A 7,195-nucleotide genomic window follows, 5' to 3' on the forward strand; every position below is an offset into this window, starting at 1 on the left:
AGGAGTAAGTGTCTTTTAATTTCATGGCTGCAATCACCCTCTGCAGTGATTTTGGAGCCCCCCAAAATAAAGTCTAACACTGTTTTCACTGTTTCCCCATCTGTTTGCCATGAAGTGATGGGACCAGATGCCATGATCTTAGTTTTCTGAATGTTGAGCTTTAAGCCAACTTTTTCACTCTCCACTTTCACTTTCATCAAGAGGCTTTTTAGTTCCTCTTCACTTTCTGCCATAAGGGTGGTGTCATCTGCATATCTAAGGTTATTGATATTTCTCCCGGCAGTCTTGATTCCAGCTTGTGTTTCTTCCAGTCCAGAGTTTCTCATGATGTACTCTGCATAGAAGTTAAATAAGCAGGATGACAATATACAGCCTTGACGTATTCCTTTTCCTATTTGTGAATCAGTCTGTTGTTCCATGTCCAGTTCTAACTGTTGCTTCCTTACCTGCATATAGGTTTCTCAAGAGGCAGATCAGGTGGTCTGGTATTCCCGTCTCTTTCAGAATTTTCCACAGTTGATTGTGATTCACACAGTCAAAGGCTTTGGCATAGTCAATAAAATAGAAATAGATGTTTTTTCTGGAACTTTCTTGCTTTTTCCATGATCCAGTGGATGTTGGCAATTTGATCTCTGGTTCCTCTGCCTTTTATAAAACCAGATTGAACATCTGGAAGTTCACAGTTCACGTATTGCTGAAGCCTGGCTTGGAGAATTTTGAGCATTAGTTTACTAGCGTGTGAGATGAGTGCAATTGTGCGGTAGTTTGAGCATTTTTTGGCATTGCCTTTCTTTAGGATTGGAATGAAAACTGACCTTTTCCAGTCCTGTGGCCACTGCTGAGTTTTCCAAATTTGCTGGCATATTGAGTGCAGCACTTTCACAGCATCATCTTTCAGGATTTGAAATAGCTCAACTGGAATTCCATCACCTCCACTAGCTTTGTTCGTAGTGATGCTTTCTAAGGCCCACTTGACTTCACATTCCAGGATGTCTGGCTCTAGGTCAGTGATCACACCATTGTGATCATCTGGGTCATGAAGATCTTTTTTGTACAGTTCTTCTGTGTATTCTTGCCACCTCTTCTTAATATCTTCTGCTTCTGTTAGGTCCATACCGTTTCTGTCCTTTATTCAGCCATAAAAAAGAATGAAATCCTGACACATGATACCACATGAATGAACCTAGAAAACATTACAGCAGGTAAGAAGCTGGTCACAAGACCACGTATTCTGTGATCCCACCGACATGGAATGTCCAGGGAGGCAAATCCATAGAGAACTATTTCCACAGCGCGTAGATTAATGATGTCCAGAGTCTTGGAGGACTGTGGAAACATGTGCGGTTTCTCCAGGGAATGATGAAATATGTTGGAATTAAATGGTGGTGATATGCTCAACCTTGTGATATGCTAAAAAGCCACCCTGAGCTGTATACTTTTAAGGAGTGAATTGTGTGATATGTGAGTTGTGTTTTGCGAGAGGGATGCTTAGACAAGAATGGGGTGATTTGCAGGTAGGATGAGGGCAGGGAGCCCGAGTGTCACGTCAGGGAAGAGACAGCTGCTGCTCAGCCCGAAGCAAGCTGAGTGACGGGAGCCTGTTAGATCTCCGCCTTAAGTCAAGGATTACACAGGGGCTGCACCACATGCCAGGGTTAAATCCCTGGAGGATTAAGCTGGCACCTGCTAAATCCTTTAAATCACAAAATGGCTCAAGGAAGAGACTAAAGGCCCTGGATGGGACCAAAGTCTTCATAAATAAGTCAAGAAAGGGAGAACCAACTTGGCAAATCTTCATGTCTGTCTAGGAAAGATCCGTGGGCACAGTGCAGGCATGTGGGTTTCCCTGGAATAAGATGGGTAGAAGCCAAATGTTGCTGTCGTTTAGTCTCTCGGTTGTATCCGACTCTTTGAAACTTCATGACTGAGCCCGCCAGGCTCCTCTGTCCATGGGATTTCCCAGGCAAGAATACTGGAGTGGTTTGCCATTCCCTTCTCCAGGGAATCTTCCCAACCCAGGGATTGAACCTGCATCTCCAGTATGAGCAGGTGGATTCTCTACCACTGAGCCACCAGGGAAGCCCCGAAGAGACCAATTGCTGCTGCTGCTGCTAAGTCACTTCAGTCGTGTCTGACTCTGTGCAACCCCACAGACAGCAGCCCACCAGGCTCCCCCGTCCTTGGGATTCTCCAGGCAAGAACACTGGAGTGGGTTGCCATTTCCTTCTCCAATGCATGAAAGTGAAAATTGGAAGTGAAGTCCCTCAGTTGTGTCCGACTCCTAGCGACCCCATGGACTGCAGCCTACCAGGCTCCTCCGTCCCTGGAATTTTCCAGGCAAGAGGACCCGAATGCGGTGCCATTGCCTTCTCCGGAAGAAACCAATTAGCTTTATTTAAAAACATTTTATAGTGGGGAATAGTAGACGAGGGAGAATAAAGGCACCCTTCAGCCTCCCGCTTCCGCAGTTAGCAAGTCGTGGTAGCCAGTGGCCTCTGACTCCATTCTTTGCCCACATCCTGTCTATCGAGGACAGGGGCTGTTTCACGCAGTGACACTCACATGCCTGTGTCATGCCTGAAGAGCGGGAGCATTCAAGGTCGTCAAATAATCATCGCCCCTGCATGTGCACCCAGGCACTGCGGGAAGGAAGCCACAGCCACACCTGGCAGGGGCCGGCACTCTCGGGTCCTGCGTTGCACTTCTCTATTTTCAGATGGATGATTCATTAGCTTCGTAACATGAGCTTGGTAGATTTTCTCTTTTTCCTTTTTTCTTGAACAAAAATCATGAGTTAGTAAAAAAAAAAAATTCGTTTTGAAAGTTCAGTTTGCAAAAGTTTGGGATCTTTTGAGGCGGAAAGTGCTTTAGCCACCATTTTATGTATTGAAAGTTCAGCTTTGGCATTTTGTCTCTCACAACGTGGCTGTCGTGTTTGGGTGTGAAATGCCTTGACTTTGTAGAGATCATGTTGAGAGCTGTAGCTTTTCCCTTTTCACTGTTATTCTCATTTTTATTTACATCTTCTCTCTCTTCTTTTTTGATGATTCTTGCCAAAAATCTCTTTATCTTACTAATCTTTCCCAAAAAACAATATTGGCTTTGTTGTCTGTTACTGATTTAACCTTTTGTTTGGTTGATTTTCTTCTTTTATTTATTTTGTGTGTCTTCGGTTTGCTCCAAACTTCTTTTGCCAGTTTCTTGAGTTTAATTCTGAACTCCTTTTGTTTTGAAACTTATTTCCTGATAAGTGTCTTTAAAACTGTATGGTTCCTTCAAAAGCCTGCTTCAGCTGTGCCCTGCGATGTCTGTGTGCTATTCCACCATCAGTGCCCGCGGCACTTTGTGCTCCGAAATCTCCCTTTGAGTCTGAAGGTTCTTGGGTGACCTGTTTAGCTTCTCACCAGATGGTATGTCCGCTTAGGGCACAGAGCAGGCTGATCCTACAAGGAGACCAAGGGGTAGTGGCTTCAATAAGACTGAAGCTTGTTTTTCTAACACAGAACATCCATCCAGGAGTGGGCATGCTGGCTGCCCGGCCACTGCCTAGGAGACCCGAGACTTCGTCCACCTGCTGGAGACCCAGCTGCACCAGGTCCCAGCTGCTGGGGAAGGGAAGGGGTGACCCGGCCACCACTGACCGCTTGGGCTACCAGGTGGGGTGGTCCCTGGGGGCAGCGTGTGCCCACCTGACATGCAGGCCGGGGACATCCGGCCAGTGAAGACGGGCATGGGGTGGGGGTGGGGGCGTCCCTGATCCAGGGGATTTTGTTGCTGGAGGTTGGATAATTAGCTGAGTGATAATGAATTAATTTCATTTCTTTTTGGTCAGAGGACCACCTGGGTGCCACTGACCATCTGGGATGTTCTAAAACCTCCTTGGAGATAAGGGGGCAAAGACGTCTGCTGTGGGCTCAGGAGGCGCATGTGCTCCATCTGTGGGTGCGCGCACCTATAGCGTCTGGGCATCTGGCAAGTGAGGCCACAGTTATGCTGCATCTTCTGTCTGTCTGTCCACTTTCCGTGACTCTGAGCTCATGGTGTCTGCCGGGGCGTGCTGCTGGTAGGTCTGTTTGCCCCTGTGTTGCTTTATAGATTGAGGGCTGCTGGGGGTTTGAACCGGGACACACAACACCCCCATCTCCTCATGACCTTGTCTGTGCTCCCTTCAGTCAGAGGCGAGGACCGCTTCCCTTCAGTTCACATGCTCCTGTTCCAACGTTGCCCACTGCTGACAGCACACTGTTGGGTCTTATTGGTTCTTTTTCCAAACCCAGCCTAAGCGTCTCTTCTCACTGGTGAGTTTAGCCCATGCCATCATGCACCCGCTGCTGTGTGCTCAGCCGTGTCCGACTCTGCGGCCCTGTGGACTATGGCCACAGGCTTCTCTGTCCGTGGGATTTTCCAAGCAAGAATACTGGAGTGGGTTGCCATTTGCTGCCACACTTGGACTGATTTCTACCACCTTTTTCCATGTGTTCTATTTACTCCGCTTTCTTAAAACATTTTTTTGAGTAATTATTTATTTTTGGCCGTGTTGTGGCTTTGTTGCTGCTCCGGCTTCTCTCTGGCTGCAGTGAGCGGGGGCTAGTCTCTAGTTGCGACGTGTGGGCTTCTCGCTGTGGTGGGATCTCACCGCTGCAGAGCACGGACTCTAGGGCACTCTGGCTCCAGTAGTTTGGCTCCCAGATTCTAGCACAGGCTCGGTAGTTGTGGTGCACGGGCTTAGTTGCTCTGAGGCCTGTGGGATCTTACTGGATAAGGGATTGAACCCGTGTCTCCTGCATTGGCGGGCGTATTATTTACCACTGAGTCACCAGGGATGTCTTGTTTTTATTTTTCTTTTTTTTCCCCTTTTCTGTTTCCTATTGGATAAACCAAGCTTTCTATGGCTGCTTTTAAAGGGAACACGTTGTATTTGTTATCTGATCTTGGCCACTCAGGTTTATACCTGTGTTCATTTCCTCCTTAATACCTGCCCCTCCCCTAACTTGGCCAGCCCTCAGCCCCCTCCTGCCCCACACCCTCTTCAGTTATAGGAGGAGAGCGGGGAGTGCGAAGATGTCAGGTCTGCACTGTACCCAGCCCCGCCTCTCCTGCTCTCTGACTGCCATGGAGACCCCGTCTGCCAGAGAGGAGGGGCTTTGGGGGTGCAGGCCTACCTCATGCAGATGAGCTCCTGGGGGACCCACCACAAAGAGGTGGCATGGAGAGGTGGCCAGAGCCCCCAGAGCTGGCGGGCCGGAAGGGACTCCCCAACAAGAGCCTCCGGAAGAGGCATACCCCTGCCCCCACCCTGATTTTGGACTCTGGCCCCAGACCTGTGAGAACAGATCTCTGTTGTTTCTGTGATGGTTTATTGCATCTGTCCCAGGAAGCGCCAACGCCCCTTTCCCATAAAGAAAGCAGGCCCATCAGCTGCTCTGCCCTTCTCCTCCTGGTCCTGCAGCCCACACGGCGTCACCAAGCCTTTCCCACGGCTGCCTGGTATTTGGCAGCGTGGATAGATGGCGGCCTCTTCATCAGCCCTGATGATGTTGGAATCACCCCACACCTCCTGCCCTTGCCAGCCAGGCGGCACGCAATGCATGCGTGCAGGCTCAGTCATTCAGTTGTGTCAAACTCTTTGCAGCCTCATGGACTGTAGCCCGCCAGGCTCCTCTGTCCATGGGATTCTCCAGGCAAGATTACTGGAGTGGGTTGCCATGCCCTCCTCCAGGGGATCTTCCTGACCTAGGGATTGAACCCCACATCCATGTCTCCTGCATGGGCAGGCGAGTTCTTTACCACTAGCACCGCCTGGGAAGCCCTGGCACTGAATAACCCTGAGTGAAGTTGCTGGAGACTGCAGGTGTGTCAGCGAGGCTCACAGCTGAGTGCACCTGAGACCTCGCTCAGGACGGCCAAGTCGCCCTTTGAGCTATTCCACTTCACACCCGGGAGAGAAAAGAGATTGCCTTTTGCCCCTTGGCCTTCCTCCTCTTCCTCCTTGGCGTGTAGATGTGACAGCTGCAGCCCCTGCAGCCTTTTCTCTGTCCGTGAGGATGGAAGCTAAGGCTAAGAATGGCAGATCAGAAACAGAGATGGACCTGGGGCCTTTGAGGAGCTGTGCGCCAGCCTCCAATGGCCCCCATGGCCTGACCTCTGGGGAAGGGGAGAGGATAAGCCCTTACTGTGTATAAACTGCTGTACTAGCAGGCGAACCTATGAGACACGAGTTTGGTGAGTCCCTTTGGGGGCTGTCACCATTCTCCTGCCCACTGTCTCAGAATTCCACATGCTGCCCCCTACTCAGCCCCCGAGAGGTAGGCTCTCCCTTTTGTGGTCACTCAGCACTCCAGCCAGCCCACCTGAGAGAGGGTGGGCAACCCATGGGAGCTGGGGAGACCAGCCTGGGTGGCCTCTGGACACATGTGTGTCCTCCTGTCCAGCACAGTGCGGGAGGGGTGGGGCTGAGGTCGGGCTGGGGCTCAGGGAGGTGACAGGAACCGAATGAAGCTACGGCCTCAGTTTCGTGGCTGGAAGCTGGTGTCTTGACCCCACGTGCCTGTCTCGTTTCTTCATTAGCTTTGACCTCAATGGGAGGAGAGGTCTGATCCATCACTGCCTGAAGCATCCCCGCCCCTTGCTCAGTACCAGCGGAGCCTGCTGATCCAGCCCAGGTCCTGGGAGGCAGGCAACCCCCTTGGGAGGGAGGGAGCCCTGCTACCCTGCACCCTGTGTCCCCCGAGGCCACACTGCACCCTCCCTGGAAGCAAAAATAATTGGTTGGGAGGATAACAGGGTGGGAGGTAAGGATGCTGAGTTGTAGAGATAGGGGAACGAAGCTGGGGCGGAGACCATGGTGGCCCCGGAGGGGACAGGCAGGGACACAACAGGGCCTCCTTGCAGCCGAGGGGCCTCCAGCCTCGTGCTTTTGCTTGTCTGGGACCAGATCCTCCAGGTTCCGGGGGAGCTGACATCCAAGCCCATCCACTGAGAGTGGGAGCTGAGAGTGACATCATGCAGGGCTGGAGGGAGTTGGGGCCCCCTCCTCCACACGGGGAACCCTGGTGGGTTCTGGGGACGCAGTGCTGGATAATGGAGCCTCCCAATGGAGGGGACAGACTTTGACCAAACTGCTATGAAAGCGACAGGCTCGGGGTACTCTTTCTACCCCATTCTGATGCCTATGTCAGAAGCTTTCTCTATCTCC

Source organism: Bos indicus, chromosome 14 (genome assembly GCF_029378745.1).
Source record: "Bos indicus isolate NIAB-ARS_2022 breed Sahiwal x Tharparkar chromosome 14, NIAB-ARS_B.indTharparkar_mat_pri_1.0, whole genome shotgun sequence".
NCBI classification, from domain to species: Eukaryota; Metazoa; Chordata; class Mammalia; order Artiodactyla; family Bovidae; genus Bos; species Bos indicus.